This window comes from Arachis ipaensis, chromosome B2, assembly GCF_059453495.1.
Source record: "Arachis ipaensis isolate K30076 ecotype BB chromosome B2, ASM5945349v1, whole genome shotgun sequence".
Classification (NCBI taxonomy): Eukaryota; Viridiplantae; Streptophyta; class Magnoliopsida; order Fabales; family Fabaceae; genus Arachis; species Arachis ipaensis.
This window is the reverse complement of record NC_142437.1, coordinates 70,019,554-70,043,605: the sequence shown is the minus strand read 5'-3', so window position 1 is coordinate 70,043,605 and position 24,052 is coordinate 70,019,554. Positions and strand designations below refer to the sequence as shown.

General features: G+C 36.0%; 1 non-coding gene across 1 annotated transcript; it reads left to right on the top strand.

Moving 5' to 3' along the window:
* The first annotated feature begins 202 nt into the window (after positions 1-202).
* LOC148574306 (small nucleolar RNA R71) lies at positions 203-310 on the top strand. The gene has a single exon (XR_015906810.1). It is a non-coding gene; the product is annotated as a small nucleolar RNA R71 (small nucleolar RNA).
* The last annotated feature ends 23,742 nt before the right edge of the window (positions 311-24,052 follow it).

Here is a 24,052-nt window from a genome sequence, read left to right as displayed (position 1 = left end):
CCTTCTTCTGAGGCGTCCCATTACTCACAGGATTCCTCTCAGAAGTGTACATGAATTGGTTATTAGCAACCATGTTAATGAGTTCTTGAGCTTCTGCAGGCGTTTTCTTTAGGTGAATGGATCCACCTGCAGAAGTATCCAATGACATCTTTGATAGCTCAGATAAACCATCATAGAATATATCCAGGATGGTCCATTCTGAAAGCATGTCAGAAGGACACTTTTTGGTCAGTCCTTTGTATCTCTCCTAAGCTTCATAGAGGGATTCACCTTCTTTCTGTCTGAAGGTTTGAACATCCACTCTAAGCTTACTCAGCTTTTGAGGAGGAAAGAACTTGGCTAAGAAAGTCGTGACCTGCTTATCCCAAGAGTTCAGGCTGTCTTTGGGTTGATAGTCCAACCATATTCTAGCTCTGTCTCTTATAGCAAAAGGGAAAAGCATGAGCCTGTAGACTTCAGGATCTACTCCATTAGTCTTAACAGTATCACAGATCTGCAAAAATTCAGTTAAGAACTGAAAAGGATCTTCAGATGGAAGTCCATGAAACTTGCAGTTCTGCTGCATCAGAGAAACTAGCTGAGGTTTCAGCTCAAAATTATTTGCTCCAATGGTAGGAATGGAGATGCTTCTTCCATGTAAATTGGAATTTGGTGCAGTAAAGTCACCAAGCATCCTCCTTGCATTATTATTATTTTCGACTGCCATCTCCTCTTCTTGTTTGAAAATTTCTGAAAGGTTATCTCTGGATTGTTGTAATTTAGCTTCTCTTAGTTTCCTCTTCAGAGTCCTTTCAGGTTCTGGATCTGCTTCCACAAGAATATTCTTGTCCTTGCTCCTGCTCATATGACAAAGAAGAGGGCACAGAAAAAATAATAATAATAATAATAATAGGGATCCTTTATACCATAGTATAGAGGTCCCTGTGTGAGTAGAAGAAAAGAAGAAAAAAATCTGAACTCAGAAAGAGAGAGGGAGTTCGGATTTTTGGTGAGGAAGAGATGTTAGTGGATGAATAAATAAATAGAATAAGATGAGAGAGGGAAAATTTTGAAAATAATTTTTTTTGAAAAGGAGTTAGTGATTTTTGAAAATAGTTTTTGAAAAAGGTTAGTAATTTTCGAAAATTAAAATAAAATAAAATAAAATGAAAATAATTAGTTAATTAAAAAGAATTTTTGAAAAAGAGGGAAGATATTTTCGTAAATTAGAGAGAGAGAGTTAGTTAGGTAGTTTTGAAAAAGGATAAGAAACAAACAAAAAGTTAGTTAGTTAGTTGAAACAAATTTTGAAAAGATAAGAAGTTAGGAAGTTAGAAAAGATATTTTGAAATCAAAAAAAAATTTTTTTTTTGAAAAAGATAAGAAGATATTTTTGAAAAGATATGATTGAAATTAGTTTTGAAAAAGATTTGATTTTTTTAAAATCACAATTAATGACTTGATTCACAAGAAATCACAAGATATGATTCTAGAACTCAAAGTTTGAATCTTTCTTAACAAGCAAGTAACAAACTTGAAATTTTTGAATCAAAACATTAATTGATGATGTTATTTTCGAAAATTATGTGATAAAGATAAGAAAAAGATTTTTGAAAAATATTTTTAAAATTTTCGAAAATAACTAAGAAAAATGAAAAAGATTTGATTTTTGAAAAAGATTTTGAAAAAGATAAGATTTTTAAATTTAAAATTTGATTTGACTCATAAAAACAACTAGATTTTAAAAATTTTTGAAAAAGTCAAATCTAATTTTCGAAATTTTAAGAGAGAAAAAGGGAAAGATATTTTTTTGATTTTTGAATTTTTATGATGAGAGAAAAAAACATGAAAATTATGCAATGCATGAAAATTTTTAGATCAAAACAATGGATGTATGCAAGAATGCTATGAATATCAAGATGAACACCAAGAACACTTTGAAGGTCAAGATGAACACCAAGAACATATTTTTGAAAAAAATTTATTACAAAGAAAACATGCATGACACCAAACTTAGAAATCTTTAATGCTTAGGCACTAAGAATTCAAGAATGCATATGAAAAACACCATACAACACAAAACAAAAAAATCATCAAGATCAAACAAGAAGACTTACCAAGAACAACTTGAAGATCATGAAGAACACTATGAATGCATAAATTTTCAAAAAATGCAAGATAAATATGCAATTGACACCAAACTTTCAACTTGACTCAAGACTCAAACAAGAAACAAGAAATATTTTTGATTTTTATGATTTTTTGATTTTTTTTTGTATTTTCTTTTAATTTTTTTTTCGAAAATCATTTTGAAAAAAGAAAAATAAGGATTCCAAAATTTTTAATATGAATTCCAGGAATCTTATGCTCTTTAGTCTAAAGCTCGAATCAAAGGGTCAGGCATGGCTTAATAGCCAGCCAAGCTTTAGTATGCTATTACATGCATCAGCTAATTTGCTAAGAAAGACAAAAAAGCTCTTCTCTTGAGTATAAGTAAAACCTCTGTCCAAAAGAATTTAGACATGGCTTTACAGCCAGCCAAGCTTCAACATGCTTCATGAAACACTAAAATTCATTCTTAAAAATTCTGAAGAAAAATATATTTTTGAAAACATTTTTATTTTAAAATTTTTTTCGAAAACAAAGGAGAAATTTTTGAAATATTTTTGAAAAATTTTTGAAAACTTTTTGAAAAGAAAACGAAAAGAAAGTTACCCAATCTGAGCAACAAGATGAACCGTCAGTTGTCCAAACTCGAACAATCCCCGGCAACGGCGCCAAAAACTTGGTGCACGAAATTATGATCTCTGGTAATGGCTCCAAAAACTTGGTGCTCTAATCTCAATTCATAATTTGTCACAACTTCGATACAACTAACCAGCAAGTGCACTGGGTCGTCCAAGTAATAAACCTTACGTGAGTAAGGGTCGATCCCACGGAGATTGTTGGTATGAAGCAAGCTATGGTCACCTTGTAAATCTCAGTCAGGCGGATATAAAATAATTATGGAGTTTTCGAAAAAGGATAATATAGTAAGGATAGAAATACTTATGTAAATCATTGGTGAGAATTTCAGATAAGCGCATAGAGATGCTTTTGTTCCTCTGAACCTCTGCTTTCATGCTGTCTTCATCCAATCAATCTTACTCCTTTCTATGGCTGGCTTTTTGTAAGGATGTCATCGGTGCCAATGGCTACTTTCAATCCTCTCGGGAAAATGGTCCAAATGCTCTGTCACAGCACGGCTAATCCTCTGGAGGCATCACCCTTGTCGATGGTTGCATCCTATTCCTCTCTGTGAAAATGGTCTGATGCGCTGTCGCTGTATGGCTAATCATCTTTGAGGTTCTCGATCATACTGGAATAGAATTTACTATCCTTTTGCGTCTGTCACTATGCCCAGCACTTGCGAGTTTGAAGTTCGTCACAGTCATTCAATCCCAGAGTCCTACTCGGAATACCACGGACAAGGTTTAGACTTTTCGGACTCTCATGAATGCCGCCATCAATCTAGCTTATACCACGAAGATTCTGATTAAGAGATCTAAGAGATACTCATTCAATCTAATGTAGAACGGAAGTGGTTGTCAGGCACGCGTTCATAGGGAATGATGATGATTGTCACGTTCATCACATTCAGGTTGAAGTGCGAATGAATATCTTAGAAGCGAAATAAGATAATTGAATAGAAAACAGTAGTACTTTGCATTAATCTTTGAGGAACAGCAGAGCTCCATACCTTAATCTATGGAGTGTAGAAACTCTACCGTTTGAAAATACATAAGTGAAAGGTCCAGGCATGGCCGAATGGCCAGCCCCCAAAATGAGATCACAGGATCAAAATACAATCCAGGATGTCTAATACAATAGTAAAAAGTCCTATTTATACTAAACTAGTTACTAGGGTTTACAGAAGTAAGTAATTGATGCATAAATCCACTTCCGGGGCCCACTTGGTGTGTGCTTGGGCTGAGCTTGAATGTTCCACGTGCAGAGGCTCTTTCTGGAGTTGAACGCCAGCTTTTGTGCCAGTTTGGGCGTTGAACTCCACTTTGCAACTTGTTTCTGGCGCTGGACGCCAGAATTGGGCAGAGAGCTGGCGTTGAACGCCAGTTTGCGTCGTCTAAACTTGGGCAAAGTATGGACTATTAGATATTGCTGGAAATCCCTGGATGTCTACTTTCCAACGCAATTGGAAGCGCGCCATTTTGAGTTCTGTAGCTCCAGAAAATCCATTTTGAGTGCAGGGAGGTCAGAATCCAACAGCATCAGCAGTCCTTCTTCAACCTCTGAATCTGATTTTTGCTCAAGTCCCTCAATTTCAGCCAGAAAATACCTGAAATCACAGAAAAATACACAAACTCATAGTAAAGTCCAGAAATGTGAATTTAACATAAAAACTAATGAAAATATCTATAAAAGTAACTAGATTCTACTAAAAACATACTAAAAACAATGCCAAAAAGCGTATAAATTATCCGCTCATCATTCCTCTTCAGAGTCCTTTCAGGTTCAGGATCAGCTTCAACAAGAATGTCCTTATGCTTGTTCCTGCTCATATGAAAAAGAAGAGAACAAAGAGAATAGTGGAATCCTCTATGTCGCAGTATAGAGATTCCTTTATGTGTCAGAGGAAAAGAAGAATAGAATGAAGAAGGAAGAAGAAGAAATTCGAACACAGAGAGAGAGAGAGAGGGTTCGAATTATTAGATGAAGAGAATTGTTAGTAAATAAATAAATAAATAGAAAGAGATGAGAGAGAGAGAGAGAGAGTATTCGAATATTAATTAAAATAAAAGAAAAATATTTTTGTTTTTATTTTAATTATTAGTTAGAATTCGAAATTTAAGAAAAGAAATAAAATAGAATTTGATTTTAAAACAATTAGTTAATTAAAAAGAATTTTGAAAGAGTGGTTAGTTGTTTTCGAAAATGAGAAGTGAAAAAGTAGTTCAGTAATTTTCAATTTGCTTTTATTTCTTTTGGGAAAAAGATAAGAAATAGTAAACTTTTTAAAATTAAAACAAACAAATCAAGTAATTAGTTGAAAAAGATTTGAAAATAAATTTTGAAAAGATAAGAAGTTAGAAAAAGATTTTGAAATTAAGTTTTGAAAAATATATGATTGAAATTTATTTTGAAAAGGATTTGAAAAAGAAATTAAAAAGATTCGATTTTAAAAATTAAAGTTGATAACTTGACTAACAAGAAACTAAAATTAAGAAAGTAACAAACTTGAATTTAAAAAGATATGATTGAACCTTTCTTAACAAGAAAGTAACAAACTTGAAATTTTTGAATCAACACATTAATTGTTAGCAAAGTTTTTGAAAATATGAAATAAAATTAAGAAAAAGATTTTGAAAATTTTATTTAAGGAATTCGAAAATATTAAGAGGAATAAGGAAAAAGATTTGATTTTTGAAAAAAAAAGATTTGAAAAGATAAAGTTTTTAAATTGAAATTTTGATTTGACTAACAAGAAACAACTAAATTTTAAAATTCTTTTGACCAAATCAACTCAAAATTTCGAAAATTATGAGTAAAATAAGGAAAAGATATTATTTTTAATTTTTTTGAATTAATGAAGAAAGAGAAAAACAACAAAATGACACAAGACATAAAAATTTAAGATCAAAATAAATAATGCATGCAAGAACACTTTGAATGTCAGGATGAACACCAGGAATACTTTGAATGTCAAGATGAACATCAAGAACATATTTTTGAAAATTTTTAAGAAAAGAAAGATATGCAAGACACCAAACTTAGAAATTTTTAATGTTTAGACACTATGAATTCGAAAATGCATATGAAAAACAAGAAAAGATACAAAACAATAAAAATTAAAGATCAAACAAGGAAAATCATCAAGAACAACTTGAAGATCAAAGAAAAACACATGATGAATTTTCGAAAATTCAAGAAAAATTAAAATCATGCAATTGACACCAAACTTAAAATTTGACACAAGACTCAAACAAGAAACATAAATTTTTTATTTTTTGGTTTTTATGATTTTATTAAAATTTTGCATCTTTTTCAAAATTATTTTGAAAAAAAGAAAATAAAGAAATTTGAAATTTTTAATAAGAATTCCAGGATTCGTGCACTGTTAGTCTAAAGTTTCAGTCCAAAAGAATTAGACATGGCCAAATGGCTAGCCAAGCTTTAGCATAACAAATACAGACATGTTCTTTCAACAATGGAAAGTGAAAACCTCAGTCCAAAAGATTAGATATGGCTAAACAGCCAGCCGGGCTTCAACATATCTCATGAAGCTCTAGAATTCATTCCTAAAAATTTTTATGAATTTTTCGAGAACTAAATTTTTTTTTTCGAGAATAAAAATAAAAAGCTTAAACATAAAATAAAATTACCCAACCTAAGCAACAAGATGAACCGTCAGTTGTCCAAACTCGAACAAACCCCGGCAACGGCGCCAAAAACATGGTGCACGAAATTGTGATCACACTTTTCACAACTCCGCACAACTAACCAGCAAGTGCACTGGGTTGTCCAAGTAATACCTTACGTGAGTAAGGGTCGATCCCACGAAGATTATTGGCTTGAAGCAAGCTATGGTCATCCTGTAAATCTTAGTCAGGTAGATTCAAATGGTTATGAGTTTTTGATAATTAAAAGATAAATAAAACATAAAATAAAATAAAGATACTTATGTAAATCATTGGTGGGAATTTCAGATAAGCATTTGGAGATGCTTTGTTGCTTCTGAACCTCTGCTTTCCTATTGTCCTCTTCCAATCACGTGTGCTCCCTTCCATGGCAAGTTTCTGCACGGCTAATCAACTGTCGGATTTCTCGTCTCGGATGAAAAATACCAGGCACAGCTACCGCACGGCTAATCATCTGTCAGTTCTCACTAGCATCGGAATAGGATCTCTCTATCCTTTTGTACACTGTCACAGCGCCCAACATTCGTGAGTTTGAATCTCGTCATAGTCATCCCTTCCCAGATCCTACTCGGAATACCACAGACAAGGTTTAGACTTTCCAGATCTCAGGAATGCTACCAATTGGTTCTAGCATATACAACGAAGGTTCTAACCTCACGGACTCAGTCCATGGATTAGAGACCCAAGAGAATATACTCCGGCTGTCGTCCAATGATTAAGTTGAACATCATGTAGACCGCTTGTGGTTGTCAGGCACGCGGATCTTGGCTAAGCGAGTAACGAAGATAGTGGATGATTGTCACGGGTCATCCCTTCATTCTGACTTAACTGAATTAAGTACGAGAGTATATCTTGGAGAAGAAGTAAGCGTGAATTGAAAGAAAAACAATAGTACTTGCATTAATTCATGAAGAACAGCAGAGCTCCGCACCTTAATCTATGAGGTGTAGAAACTCCACCGTTGAAAAATACATAAGAGAAAAAGGTCTAGGCATGGGGCGTGTGGCCAGCCTCCCAAATGTGGAAAATGGCATAAGCTCGTTCCCAAAACTACTAATACAATAGTAAAAGTGCTATTTATACTAAAACTAGTTACTAGGGATTACAGAAAATAAGTAATTAAGTGCAGATAGTGCAGAAATCCACTTCCGGGGCCGATTTGGTGTGTGTTTAGACTGACCATTGAGATTTACACGTGCATAGGCCTTTTGTAGAATTAAACGCCAGCTTGGATGCCAGTTTGGGCGTTTAACTCCAGTTCTGGTGCCAGTTCTGGCGTTTTACGCCAAAAAGGGGGTTTCTGGCTGGCGTTTGAACGCTTGTTTGGGCCATCAAATTTCGGAAAGAGTATGGACTATTATACATTGCTGGAAAGCCCAAGATGTCTACTTTCCAACGAAGTTGAGAGCGCATCAATTGGGCTTCTGTAGCTCCAGAAAATCAACTTTGAGTGCAGGAGGGTCAGAATCCAACAGCATCTGCAGTCCTTTCTCAGCCTCTGAATCAGACTTTTGCTCAGGTCCCTCAATTTCAGCCAGAAAATACCTGAAATTATAGAAAAACACACAAACTCAAATTATATTACAGAAATGTGATTTTTCATGAAAACTAATAAAAATATAATGAAAAGTAACTAAAACATACTAAAAACTATGTAAAAACAATGCCAAAAAGGATACAAATTATCTACTCATCAGCTCCTCCCATCTTTGGTTGTCCCATCGTTGATGCAAACCTTCATTATAATCTCCACTTCCTATAACAAAATTGTAACCACACTCAGCCAAAAGGGTGAGAATTCATGGTAACAAAAGAAAATAAAAACAAAAACTAATAAGAAATAATGAAAATAAACTCCTAAAACTAGAAACAACTAACAAAGAAACAAAAAGGAAAACATATTCACAATATTCATAATAACCAATAATAAGGCACACATTTGTAATTTCCCGGCAACAGCGGCAAAAATTGATGAAGGAAAACTGTCGGTAAATATTTTAAAAAAAATAGTCGCTTTGCAAGTATAGATCTAAAGCAACAAATCATCCTCAATAAAAATTTAATTTGTTTGTCACAAATACAAACCCAATAAAAAATAACCGAAGTATTAAACCTCGGGTCATCTCTCAAGGAATCGCAGGAAAGTATATTTATTATTGGTTTTGAGATTGTATCTTTTTGGATTTTGTAATAAGAAACAAGAAAATAAAATGGCAAGAAAATAAATCAATAACTAAAAAAACTCTTAACTAGGATTGAGAATTAGAAGTCATGTCCTCATTATCATCATCAATTGTAATGGAAATTGTATTTCGCTCTCACTTAGTTAACATCTACAATGAAGGTAAGTCAAGTGAGCAAAATCAACTTAGGTTCACAAGTCCTAATCAAAGACTAGATTTAGTGAATCCTAAGCAAATCAGCTATTTTCAATTATACTTCAACAAGAGAATTTGATAACTCTATAGTCTCAACTAATCAATCCAAGTTAAGAATATAAAAAGCTAATTTAAAATCCAGCCAGGCATTTTATCAAATACTTAGAAGGCGCAAAATAAAAATATAGAGAATTAATAAGAGATAATAAAATCTAAACAACCAATTACAAACATAAATGACTAACAATTAAAGAGAGTAACAATAAACATAGAGAACATAAATTTCATTAAAAGAAACCAAACGTAACAAGATATCACAAACATAAAAATGGTGAAAAAGGGAAATTAACAAGAGAAGAAGATAAACTAAAGTAATCGAACAAATAAAAGTAGAAGAAAACTAAATTAAAGGAACATTGAACCTGAAATTTGAGAAGAAATAAACCTAAAAATCTAGAGAGAGGAGAGAGCCTCTCTCTCTAGAAAACTACATTTAAACCTAACGAAGTATTTTTGGGATTGATTGATTCCCATTCCAGCCTCACTCTGCAGCCTCTAATCAGTATTTTTGGGCTTGAAACTGGGCCAAAAATAGCCCAGAAATTGCCCCCAGCGACTTCTGATATCTGCAGCACGTGACGCTTTGTTATGCATACACGTCAGCCACGTGTACGCATCACTGAACAATTCCTGGTCACGCGTACGCGTCACTGAACAATTCCTGGTCACGCGTACGCGTCATCCACACGTACGCGTCCCTGAATCGCAAGGAAACTATGGCAAATTGCATATCGTTTTGAAGCCCCTAGTGTTAACTTTCCAACGCAACTAGAACCGCCTCATTCGGACCTCTATAGCTCAAGTTATGATCGATTTAGTACGAAGAGGTCAAGCTTGACAGCTTAGCAATTCCTTTAATTTCTTGTGTTCCTACCACTTTTGCATGCTTCCTTTCCATCCTCTAAGCCGTTCCTACCCTATAAACCCTAAAAACACTTAACAAACATATCACGGCATCGAATGGTAATAAGAGAGGATTAAAATTAGCAAATTTAAGGCCACAGAAGCATGTTTTCAATCATAGCACAAAATTAGGAAGGAAAATGTAAAACATGTGAATTCTATGAATAAGTGTGAGAATAATGGATTAAATTCACTCAATTTAGTACAAAATAAACCATAAAATAGTGGTTTATCAACCCTCCCCCCCACACTTAATTCATGAGCACTCTTACTAGTCTAAGCTAATCAAGGATTCAAATTAAGGATATTTATTGTTTTACGCTTAGAGTTTAGTGATGAGCTAAAGTAAAGAACAAATGGGTAAAATAGGCTCAACATTGGTTTGTAAAGGATAATGAAAGGTTAAGGCCATATGGGTATGTAAGCTATAGTGAAACAAGGCCTCAATCATATAAGTTCATGCATACATCAAACAATAGAAATATAGAATCAAGCAAGATAAAGATCACAATTTTAGAGAGAACAACACACACCAAAATAAAACATTGGTTGATAAGATGCAACCAATCAAATAGGTTCAAAATCTCACTGGTTTTGTGTGTCCGAGCTCTAAAACCATGTTCCAAAATAAATTTCTTCAAGCAAGTTTAACAAAAAGTTTATTAAAATTAGTGAAATGCTCTAAAGAATTTCTTGAAAAAGGAAATAGTACTTCAACCAAATAGTAGCTAAATGCAAGCAACTAATTACACATGCAATCTATTATGCAATGCAACAACTTATTAACAAAGAAAACTAAACATTGGTGTTGAAAAGAAAGTAACTAACCCATAGAAGTCGGTATCGACCTCCCCACACTTAAAGATTGCACCGTCCTCGGTGCATGCAAAGATGTGCAAGTGGACTGATGGGTTGGAAACGGATTCCAACACCTAAACTCACCGGCAAGTGTACCGACTTGCATCAAGTAGTAATTACTCACATGAGTGAGGTCGATCCCACAAGGATTGAAGGATTGAGCAATTTTAGTTAGGTGGTTAGTTTAGTTAAGCAAACAGTTAATGATTTGAGTGGATTCTAACCAACAGAAGCTAAATTGCATGAAACTAAAAGGGAGAGGGGAAATTGACAGAAAAGTAAAGTTCAGAAAAGTAAATTGCATGAAACTTAAATTGCAAGAAAGTAAAAGAGCTGAATCTTAAAGAGTAAGTAAAGTAAATTGCAGAAACCTAAATTGCAAGAAATGTAAATAGCTGAAGCTTAGAGTGCAAGAAATGTAAATTGCTTGAATAGTAAAGGGATGTGGGATGCTGGGATGCAGAATTTAACAATAGAAAGTAAAGAAGATGAAGTAAGTGCAGTAGATCTGAACAGAAATGAAAAATTGCTTGAAGAACAAGACAGAAAGTAAATTCAGCTGAATTGTAAAAGCTAGGAAAGAAATTCAAGATCTCAGGGGCTCAATGAGACTAGAAAATAAGTATAGATCCCAATTCCTTCCTTGATCCAATAGAGAACCATTTGCAGAAGAAAAGAAGATGAAAGCAGTAAAGGAAACTCAAATTCAATTTTCAATTCACTAAGATTATGCAGAAGAAGAACAAAGAGATTTCAGATCATGATTTGAAACAGAATTCCTTCAATCTCAATCTAAAATTCCAAAACAGAAAGTAAGAAATGCAGAAGTAAGAACAAGAGGAAGAGAATTCAGATCTCAATCCCAATTCCCCAATTCAAAGCTAAAAATGTCAAAGTAAGCTCAAAATAAAACTAAAAATAAAAGAAGGTTCAAAAGTGAAGGTCAAGGGTTTTTTACAAATCAAACTAACTCCTATTTATACATTTTCTAATTTTGATCTTCAGAATTTGGAGTGGGCTTTTTCATTTGGTGAAAAATTGGATCTAAAGTGGCTATTGGTCAAAATTGAACCCATGGTGCTAGTTCCAGGTAAGCACTCAGTTGAATGAGCAAACGTAGCGCTCAATCCTTGGCCCAGGATCTTCCCTTTGTCTCGTGCATGGCTCAATTCTACTTATAGCATTGGCGCTCAGTTAAATAAATTAACTTAGTGCTTCAAGCTTGTACACGGTCCCCTCTTCCAGCCTTGCTTCTCCCAATTTGGCCAATTCCCTTTGTGAACATTGTAGCGCTCAGTTAAGGGAATTAACGCAGTGCCCCTTTGTGTGGAGAGAGCTCCCACCTTCGATCCCTCTTGGTTGCATTTTTTGCAATTTTTTCAGGAAGTAATGGCGCTCAGTGAAGTAAAGTAACTAAGCACCCTTTGTGTGCATTGGGGGGTGGAGGAAGCTCCCTCTTCGAATCCCAGTGAATGCACTTTGTCCATTTCCTTTGGTGAAGAGTGGTAGTGCTTATGAAATCATTTCACGCAGTGCCCTTGCCTTGGAATGAAGCTCCCCAGTTCGAGTCCCAGTGAAGCCATTTTGGCTAATTTCCTTGCCAAAGTCTTGTGGCGCTCCTTCCTTGTCCCCATTTCGAATCCTGGCTCCACCCTTCCTTGATATTGCGCCTTGCCTTTCCTTTCATGAGGAGCCCGATAAAGTGAAATAAGTTAACTGAGAACTATTGATTTTGCCTTATTCTCTTTGGTTCCTTGTAGCGCTCAGTTAAGTGCACCAACGTAGCGCTATGCTTGTTCCCTTGGTCTTTGCTTTGGTGCTGAGTGCTCCTTTAGTTGGCCCTCAATTAGAGAGCGCAACGCTCAATTAGTGAGCGCTGGTCGTTTACTTCCTTGATGCGTGACGCTTTTGTGCCTTGGGTCATGCTTTCCAAAGCGTGGCCTAAGGTCTAAAGCGTGCTTTAACTTCAAAAGCGTGCCAAAATTCCTTTTTCCACCATTTCTTCACCTAAAAGTAATCAAAACAATCAATCAAAGCATCACCAAATTCACAAGGTTTATAAATCATTCAAAAACTAACTTATTCTAGCTTAAACCTCATGATTTAGTGTCAAATAAAGGATGGTTTATTGATTTAACAAAACCATGCAAATCCACTCCAAATCACTTACTTACAATGCAAGAAAGTACATAAAACCTAATGAAACAAGTGAGAAATGCTTGAAAAGCTAGTATAAGATGACTTGTCATCACAACACCAAACTTAAACCTTGCTTGTCCCCAAGCAAGCACTAAACATAAGAGGAAATAAAAAATGAAACAGAGAAGTATGCATGTCCTTATTTAGCAGATAATTGAACTTGGTTCATGGGGTTTTATGCAGACAAATATAGCTCATTTATTACTTGCTGACAGATAAGAAATGTTTTCTTAAAGGTTCACTAGAGTTGCTGCTATAATTCCTTGCTTTTGCTTGATCCCTTGCTAGCCTTTCCTTTCTTTACTTTGCTTAGGAAGCTTATTTATTAATGAAGGCTTGGTGGAAAATGTTACAGCAGCCCTTTTGGCTCAATTTTGCTCAACATTTCTTCACCACAGACATATGGCTCACAATTTCTTCCTAGGAGCATTGATGCCCAGCATCTCTTTGGATTACTAAATGCTTTGTAACTAGGTCGCTCTTGATAGTGGACTTTCAGTTGGCAATCCCAGATCAGTTGATCTAAGTGGCCAAGTTTCAAAATACTCCTCAGAACCTACTTGTCCAAGCATATCCTAGTACAAAAACACCACAGGCATATGTCATAGGGTCCAAGCTATTGGTGTCTAGCCTTATTATTTGTTTTTTTTTCCATTCTTGGCTTTTCTTTTTCTTTTTCTTTCTTATTTTGCTTCATTCTCAAGGGATATTCACTAATAACAGACTTTATAGCAGCAAACTAATTCACACTTCAAAGAACATGTTATTATGCAGCTTTTGTTATTTGAGCTAACCATTAAATCAAACAAATACCACCACTGAATTCTCATCTTAATTTCTACAAATTGGACAACCACTTTTCTAAATCAAACATTTTTCTTTTATTTATGCAGAAGGGAAACAAAACAAAATTCAAGCTAATGATGGATAACAAGCACAATATGCAGGCTAGCATTCTTAGCAAACATCTCCACTTTGCACTTAATTGAACACTTTAGCAAGACATATAGGAATTTCCAAATTAAAGTACTTCAAAGCAACAAGGATTAAGTGTCAATACAACCTATTGGGAATGTCTTCTCAGCTTTTCCTTCTGTCATTATTATTCCTCTTTGTTGTACTTCCTTTGGACAATGATACAGATTCCCTCCACAGGTTGAATATTTTCCTGCATAATCCTCAAAAGTTGCTTGTTTCTCAAGCCCTTAAGTAAATGGTTAGATTAACATGATTTATTTGTGGGCTTTTGAACTTACTTTGGCGTGTGAACACCAAACTTAGTCCCTTGCCAAAGTTTCTTATGCATTAAGTCAACCATATATATATGAACCCTTTTGTCTTCGCTAAAGGTTATAAAACTAAAAACTAGAAGATAGACAATGGTTCAATGGTTTATCTGATTGTTTGGAGCTAGCAACCCTTTATGCAGAAGGTGAAAATGTGTTTTTAAATGAGAATTTGGTGGAACACCAAACTTAGCATCCTTCACTCTTCCTTAAATTATTTTGGTGTGCAACACCAAACTTAGCTCCTTGCAATACAGATAAAACCACTCAGCCTTTTTATTGAAACAGCTATGAAAAGAAAACTACCTCAGGTTGGGTTGCCTCCCAACAAGCACTTCTTTATTGTCACTAGCTTGACATCCTTCATTCTTTGATCATGGAAGCCGAAAATCATATTGCCTTAGACTTTCTCCTCTCATTGTGAGCTTCCTTTCCTCTATCTCTTCCTATGGAACTTCTCTGTGGTGTTTTTCTTGGATAATGGCTTCTTTTTTCATAGTCTTCTCACTTTCCTCTATGATTGTATTCCACTTCTCCCACTTTGTAATTTTCCTGTTATCTTTTGGGTTGTCTTCAGTGGCTCTGGGGAAGGTATTTGCTCTCTTCTCACTCAGTTTTAAAATGTATTTAGCCATTTCCCCCATTTGTCTTTCAAGGTTTCTGAATGCTACTTCTTGGTTTTTAATTTCTAGGGCTTGATTGTCCATGAGTTTCTCCACTATTATCTCTAGGTTAGAGATTTTTTGAGAGCATGGAGTTGGTCTTGATTGTGTGAAACAGCATGGTTGGTGGAAGTTGTTTTGGAGAATTGTGGAGTGTGATGGGGTTAGAAGTATGTGGGTTGTGGTAGTGTGTAATGGGTGTTGTTAGTAAGGGTGTGGTTGTGCTTGTTTGTGTTGCTAAAGTTGTTATAATAGAGGTTTCTTGGTCCTTGATTTTGGTGCTCACCCCACCTCAAGTTAGAATGAGTCCTCCAGGATGGGTTGTGTGCATCACCATGAGAATTATGTTGGAACGAACTTGAGGTGTTATTTGGAGATTGCACTTGCTCAGGACTTTGTTGCTCATAGTTGAATGCCCCAAAACCTTTTTCAGATTGATTCTATCCGTGTGAGGTTTGAGATTGGCTTTGTGCATTCACTACAGCAATTTGTAGCTCATTGATTTTCCAGGCCATCAGCTCCATTTGTTGCTGAAGTTGTTGGTGCATCTGCTTGTTTTGGGTTATGATTGCATTTGTTACTTCAAGTTCTATCACTCCCTTCTTTTGTGTGAATGGTTGTACTTATGCTTCCCGCCTACTAATTTTCTGGGGTGGGTTATTGTTGGCCACTCCCTCTAGTGAATTAGAGGGATTCCCTTCCATCTCTTACTTTTCTTCTCAATCTTCAAAGTATTTCAAGATCAGATGGTGTCAAGTCATTGCTTCTTCCTCCTGGCATAAGTTCAGAAACACAAACAGAGCACTCTGTAGCTTGAGTGCAGTTAGGATTAGTAGAGACAAAGTGTCAAACAGTTAGTGTGCTTATCAAAAATAAAGAAAATCAAAGAAAAAGTGCTTAATCTAGACCACCACCTTACTTAGTCATTGTCAATCTAGATCAATCCCAGGCAACGACGCCAAAAACTTGATGGGTTGGAAATGGATTCTAACACCTTAACTCACCGGCAAGTGTACCGGGTCGCATCAAGTAGTAATTACTCACATGAGTGAGGTCGATCCCACAGGGATTGAAGGATTGAGCAATTTTAGTTAGGTGGTTAGTTTAGTTAAGCAAATAGTTAATAATTTGAGTGGATTGTAACCAACAATAGCTAAATTGCATGAAACTAAAAGGGAGAAGGGAAATTGACAGAAAAGTAAAGTGCAGAAGAGTAAATTGCATGAAACTTAAATTGCAACAAAGTAAAAGAGCTGAATCTTAAAGAGCAAGTAATGTAAATTGCAGAAACTTAAATTGTAAGAAATGTAAATAGCTGAAGCTTATAGTGCAAGAAATGTAAATTGCTTGAATAGTAAAGGGATGTGGGATGCTAGGATATAGAATTTAACAGTAGAAAGTAAAGAAGATGAACTAAGTGCAGTATATCTAAATAGAAATGGAAAATTGCTTGAAGAACAAGACAGAAAGTAAATTCATCTCAATTGTAAAAGCTAGGAAATAAATTCAAGATCTCAGGGGCTCAATGAGACTAGAAAATAGGTCTGGATCTCAATTCCTTCCTTGATCTAACAGAGAACAATTTGTAGAAGAAAAGAAGATGAAAGCAGTAAAGGAAACTCATATTCAATTTTCAATTCACTAAGATTATGTAGAAGAAGAACAAAGAGATTTCAGATCAAGATTTGAAACAGAATTCCTTCAATCTCAATCTAAAATTTCAAAACAGAAAGTAAGAAATGCAGAAGTAAGAACAAGAGGAAGAGAATTCAGATCTCAATCCCAATTCCCCAATTCAAGGCTAAAAATTTCAAAGTAAGCTCAAAATAAAACTAAAAATAAAAGAAGGTTCAAAAGTGAAAGTCAAGGGTTTTCTACAAATCAAACTAACTCCTATTTATACATTTTATAATTTTGATCTTCAGAATTTGGAGTAGGCTTTTTCATTTGTTGAAGAATTGGATCCAAAGTGGAAATTGGTCAAAATTGAACCCATGGTGCTGGTTCCAGGGAAGCGCTCTGTAACAACCCCGATTTTCGAGTACGCGAGATCGTTTCTGAATACACGGATTTCTCCGAAAGATCAGTAAAGGGAATACCTCTTCTGTATCATCAAGCATCTCAATCCTCATTGTCATTATATTATCTTTAACTCAGGACCTTAGTTGAGACAAGCTCGATAACGCGGTCACGAAGAACCTAGTTTTTGAACCGTATCGGTTAGGGGTTTTGATTCGGTTTTTCGTAAATAGTCTCAGTTTGACAAACCAGACTCGATTTATGAGAGGAGAGAGATAATAGTATAATATTATCATTATATTAGTATTATAAAATGCTTGAATGATATTATAAGGTTACCTGGTCTGTTTTATTTAAAAACAGAAAATCGGTTTAACCGGGTTTACGGTTTACTGGTGCAGCTTAGCACCAGCACTCTCTGGTGACTTTAGCAATGCTAAGGCCTCATTATTCATGTTTTATTCTCATAATAAATATGTTACTAGTGTCATTTATGCTAGTAGCTCAGAAAATAATTTTTAGAGATGTTTTTGCAAGTGTTCCGATATATCTAGTTTTAGTAGTTATACACCTGAGATATTTTAATATTATTTTAATCCACCTCCAAGCCAACCAATCACAACTCACCTTACAGCCCCAAGACCTCCAAGGCTGTCTCATTTCATCATTTTGGCCGAAATTGAAAGGAGAGAAAAGAGAGAAAACTTCATGAACACTTAATCTTCAAATCTTGATTTCTTCTGAACCAAAACTCAAATCAAAACTCCGATTTCACCAAAATGATCCTCTCTTCTTCCTCTACATAACCATGTGACTTATCAAGGCTAGAAATAAGGTGAGATGGCTGTCTCCCTCCCTCTTCAATTCGGTTTTCAAGGAAAATCATGCCAAACATGTGTTTTCTTGATGTTCTTCCTTAGGAATCATGCTTAACTTGACTTGAGGGCCAAGAAACATTAATTTTCAGCAAGTCTAAGGTGAGATATCTCTTCCTAACGTGCTGAGGGAGATTTGGTCAGTTGAGAGTTTGTGGATTTAAAGTTGTTCTTGATGTGTTTTAGGAGGAAAAAGTGCTTAAGGACCACCTGAAAGTCTAACCGAATTTGGAGCAGCAAATCAAGGTAGGGATTGACGAATTTAATCTTGATTGATTGTGTTTGAGTTGTGTGATTATGATATGGTTTGGCTGTGCTTGAAATTGATTGTTTGTATGAGTAATTCTTGTTGAAATTTTGGTGAAAATTTGATGAAATTTGATGAAATTCAAGCTATGAATGTGTGTTCTTGGGGCAGCTGGAAAAACGAAACCATAGGGCTTAAATTGAGGTTCAATTTATGTTAAAATCATGTAGAAAAGATGGGGTTTTAGTGGCTGGAAATTTATTTTGAATTTTGGTAAAAATCGGTTGCTGAAAAGACTGAAAAACGGGTAAAAACAGAGAAAGAATCTGAAGAATTTACGAAGAACATGAAGAACACTTTGAGTGTGGTGAAGAACAATGAAGAACACCTTTTAGATCTTGAAAAGGGCAAGGAAGTAAATATTTTGGTGTTTGAGGGGTTATTTTGTAATTTCTGGAAGTTAGGGTGGTAAAAGTAGAAATATTAAAAGTTACGGGTGGTAAAAAGTGAATTTTAAAGGTTAAGGGTAAAGTTAAGGTAATTTTCGAAAATATATTAATAAAATAATAAATAATAATAAAATATTAAAAAATAATATTTAATTAAAAATAATATTTTAATAAAAATAATAAAATAATGCAGAAAAGGCAGTTTTCTGTAAAAGCTTTAGAAAGACAACTTTAAGCGCAGAATCTCATAATTACCTTCATAAAACACTTAGGGAGTGGTAAGAACATATTAGTGAGGCAAAGATAAAGGAAAGATAAAAAGTTGAAGAAAATATAAAAATCGAAGAAAAAGTCTGTAAAGTTTTAACGACAGAAAAACAGACACAGACTAGTGAACGAACTAGGGCAACTTAGTTAGTACTTGAGTCGCGACTAGGGTTAGGTATTATATGAAAAGTTAAACTGTTTCAGTATAGACTTAATGAACCTATACTTGGGACAGACTAACTATTCATACCGAAATTTACATAAGCTTTAAATACATACGTTAAATAGAGAAATTAGAGCAGAGTAGAGAGACACAGAGCACAGAGTAATCAGAACAGAGTAAAGAGACAATGAGAAAAGAGTAATATAACAAAGAGAATAGAGGAGAAAAGTATAAGAATAAAGAGTTAAGCCTTGCGGCATGATGTTCTGTTGTATGTTCATCTGCTGCTTTTCCATTGGCCCTAGAGGTCCTGTAGGCCCAAGTTCACCTACAGTGAGTTGTTATTCCTGTAGGCCGAAGTTCACCTGCAGTGAATATCAATTGTGTATCTCAGGGTATTGCTCCTGTAGGCCGAAGTTCACCTACTGAGAGTTGTGATACCTGTAAGCCGAAGTTCACTTACAGGGGCACTATTTCTGTAAGCCGAAGTTCACTTACAGAGGTGCTATTTCTGTAGGCCGAAGTTCACCTACAGAAAGTTGTTGTGATTAAACCATTTCTGTAAGCCGAAGTTCACTTACAGAGGTGTTATTTCTATAGGCCGAAGTTCACCTATAGAAAGCTGTTGTGTTGTGTTTAGACTATTCCTGTAAGCCGAAGTTCACTTACGGGAGTGCTATTTCTGTAGGCCGAACTTCACCTACAGAAAATAAGCCATATCTAGGACTAGTTCCTAGGTAATGTCGGGCTGCAGGGTGTAAACCGACACGTGAGCTCATGGCCTGCATAGGACAGACATGCATCATACTTGGTTGCGCATTTCCTCTGTTATGATTGTTGTTTGAATGTATGCTTTCTTTATTTTCATTCTATTCTTTGTGTCTGTGTTTTGTTTTCTTGTATTCTTTTGTTTGTGTTTTGCTTTCTTAGTTTCTTTATTTATCTGTATCTTCTGTTTACTGTTTCTCTGTATTCTACTATATGTCTGCTAAGCGACACAAAATTAATGAACTTAACTAATAACCCCGACCCTACTAAGAACTCCCCAGTTCTTACCCCTTCTCTCTCTCTTCCCCATCAGATGGAAGTTTGGGTACACTTCCGTAGTTCACTGATGACCGTTCGCAAAAACGATTCCGCTCTAGGTAGTCTGCTGAGTCTAGAGTGAACTCCGTTTCTGTTTATATGTAAATACTGTGAGACCAGCCAACATCTGCACCCTGCTTATCTACAAACTTTAACCTAAGTCCTCCGTACGATGTTGCTGTTATGTGGCCACTCGATGAAGTACTTGAGAGATGCTCTTTGATGACATATGATCGTGCAAAGGATTAGTAGACGACCTTCCACCTTTTGATGATGATCCACCTAACTTGAGTTTTGAAGACCTAGAACGTACTTTCCCTCGCTTTAGTAGTTTAGAGGGACTAGGTGAGTATAGAGTCTAGGCTAGCCTGGGTGCCAGCTTAGGGACTTCTTGAACAGGTCAGGGCCTGGGATGTTGTATGTATATATATATATATATATATAGATATTATTTAGCTATAACTAGGGGTGTCCTAACTAAAGATCTTTACTCTAATAAAGGCTGGATAACCGAATGATATCAACTGCATGTGATATATTTATGTATGGTTGTTTATAACTGTTTTATCTGCTATCAGTTGTGAATTGCTTATGAATGATTTCGTCTATTAATCCAAATGTTTTAAAAAAAAAAAGTACCTCGTAAAATAACTACGCTTTTAACAACGAATCAGGCTCATATAATAAATAATAGATAATAGATAGGTAGACAAGTTGGTAGCGCTCAGTTTCTAGTATGATCATGACGTACCAGAAATTGGGTCGTTACACGCTCAGTTGAATGAGCAATCGTAGTGCTCAATCCTTGGCCCAGGTTCTTCCCTTTGTCTCGTGCATGGCTCAATTCTACTTGTTGCATTGGCGCTCAGTTAAGTAAATTAACTTAGCGCTTCAAGATTGTACACGGTCCCTTCTTCGAGCCTTGCTTCTCCCAATTTGGCCAATTCCCTTTGTGAACATTGTAGCGCTCAGTTAAGGGAATTAACGCAGCGCCCCGTTGTGTGGAGAGAGCCCCCACCTTCGATCCCTCCTGGTTACATTTTTTGCAATTTCTCCATGAAGTAATGGCACTCGGTGAAGTAAAGTAATCGAGCACCCTTTGTGCGCATGGGGGGGAGGGGAGTTCCCTCTTCGAATCCTAGTGAATGCACTTTATCCATTTCCTTTGGTGAAGAGTGGTAGTGCTTAGTGAAATCATTTCACGCAGCGCCCTTGCCTTAGAATGAAGCTCCCCAGTTCGAGTCCCACTGAAGCCATTTTAGCTAATTTCCTTGCCAAAGTCTTGTGGCGCTCCTTCCTTGTCCCCATTTCGAATCCTGGCTCCACCCTTCCTTGATATTGCGCCTTGCCTTTTCTTTCATGAGGAGCCCAATAAAGTGAAATAAGTTAACTGGGCACTATTGATTTTGCCTTGTTCTCTTTAGTTCCTTGTAGTGCTCAGTTAAGTGCACCAACGTAGCGCTATGCTTGTTCCCTTGGTCTTTGCTTTGGTACTGAGTATGCCTTTAGTTGGCGCTCAATTAGAGAGCGCAACGCTCAATTAGTGAGCGCTGGTCCTTTGCTTCCTTGATGTGTGACGCTTTTGTGCCTTGGGTCACGCTTTCCAAAGCATGGCCTAAGGTCCAAAGCATGCTTTAACTTCAAAAGCGTGCCAAAAATTTCTTTTTCCACCATTTCTTCACCTACAAGTAATCAAAACAACCAATCAAAGCATCACCAAATTCACAAGGTTTATAAATCATTCGAAAACCAACTTATTCTAGCTTAAACCTTATGATTTAGTGTCAAATAAAGGATGGTTGATTGATTCAACAAAACCATGCAAATCCACTCCAAATCACTTACTTACAATGCAAGAAAGTGCATAAAACCTAATGAAACAAGTGAAAAATGTTTGAAAAGCTAGTATAAGATGACTTGTCATCATGGACGGGTTGCTACAACTGGTGATGTTTCTTAAAAAGATTGTACGGCTAACTTGCTTGTCGCCCCATGTAGGAACTTTTCCTTTCTCCTCTTTGGTCGCCATCCTGAAAGAAGAGAAAAAGGAAGAAGAATAATCCACAATAAAAAATATGCACATAAATAAAGTCTAGGTGGGCTAATGCCAAATAATAATGAGGTTCTCAACTACATGGTAGCTACAACATGTAAGTGAGAAAATAATAGAAGCAAAAGGCATGTCAACTAAATTGCAAACAAGTCAATAAGCACCCAAAATAATGCAGGAATTATGCAATAGTTGAATAAGAGCATCTAACACCAATGAGAAAATAGGAAACTTAGAAAATAAAATAAAAACATGAACAAAATTAAAATGCCATGAAGGAAAGTATGCAAATACAATATGTAAAAGGGAATGAGAGAGAATAAGGATGAGAGGGGAGGAGAAGAAAGTGAGAAAGGAAGAGGAAAGAATAAGAAAGGAGAAAAGAAAGAAGTAGAATGGAAAACAGGAAGCGGACGCGACACACGCGAATGCATCACGCGTACGCGTGAAAACATAACAGGCATATGACGCGTAAGCGTCGTCCATGCATTCACGTGGATGCCCCAAAAATGAAAAATGACGCGTGAGCATCAGTCACGCTTATGCGTGACAACTGTTCGTGCCAGATGCACAGTTGCAGCACACCTCCAGCCCAACTCTCTGTCCAATTACCAAATTACTCCGATTTTTATTCCACGCGTGCGCCTCGCTGATGCTTACGCGTGAATTGTCAAAATTGCATGTGACACGTACACGTGGGTTACGCGTACATGTGGGGTGGGCTGTGTGCCAAGCACCCTTCCTGCACAATTCTAGCATAACTCTCTGTCGATTTTTTCAGGAGTGCGAAATTCATATCGACACGTACGCGTGGGTCACGCGTACGTGTCACGTCCCTTGTTTTTTTTTAATGATGATTGAAAATCTAAAACCAAAATAAACCCAAACATTATGAAACAAGCTAGATCAAAACTTAAATTAAATAAACTTAATTAAAAATGAAAATTCTAATTATTACCAATAGAAATAAAAGGAAAAATAGGAAGAATTTTACCATAGTGGGGTGTCTCCCACCTATCACTTTTAGTTAAAGTCCTTAAGTTGGAAATTTGGTGAGCTCCTTGTCATGGTGGCTTGTGCTTGATCTCATCTTAAAACTTCCACCAACGGTTGGACTTCCAATAAGCTCTAACTTTTCCAGATAAATGCACCAAGCCTTGATGAAGTTCTTCACAAGCTTTGATCTCCCAAAGTTGATCCTCTTGTATGCCGGGATCCCAAATCTTGTTTCTACACCTGTCTTTAAGTTGTTCATCATTGTTCTAAACGGGTGGTAAGCAATCCAAATTCTCACGAAGGGATCCAAACAGCTTCCTAGACCCATTCAGTCGAACTCTACACCAATCCTTGCACTTCAACTTTGAACATGCAACCGTATTGAACCTTGCATGACAACTCCAGCCACTAACCTTCTCCCTCTTACTCTTAAAGTCACAAAGAGCTCTAAGTTAACCATCCGTCTCAAGTAAACCATATTCAAGTGCGAAACTAAAGGTTAAGGATATGAATTTTACCCACTTGAATGTTGTATTGGATGGTAATGGCTTCGAGAGAGGTGTTTCTAATGATCATGCAAGCTCCACTCCCTTGTGCTCTTCTTTAATAACTTCCACCTCTTTGCAAGCCTCTTCAACTTCATCCGCTCCCTTATCAAGTTCTTCTGACTCTTCCCTGTTACTCAAGTCATAAGTTGGAGGTTGAGAAGAGTCTACCTCAACATCACTTTCAGATTCACTCGGAGAAGGCACTTCTAACTCAACGATTTCACTTGTGGATGTAAATTCATTACTAGGATAGCTTGATTCATGATCATTATCACCAAGGAAACATGCCTTTTGATCTATTCCGTCCAATTCTTCATAGAAAACATGCTTTGGAGGTTGTGCACTATCCTCCTCAATATCTCCTAAGTCTTCAACCACTTCTTCCTCTTCATCAATTACGCCTTCCTCTAATTGTTCTAGTCTAAAATCACATTCCTCATTTTACACCGGAGTTCCTAATCTCTCCTTCGTGCTACGTTCTTCATTAGATTCTCCACATGTAACCATGGGAATTCCTTGAATGTCCAAACATTGGGAGGCTAATCTATTTACTACCTTAGTCAAGGTAGCCGTGAATTCTAGTACCTCCCTTTTTATCTCCCTTTACCCTT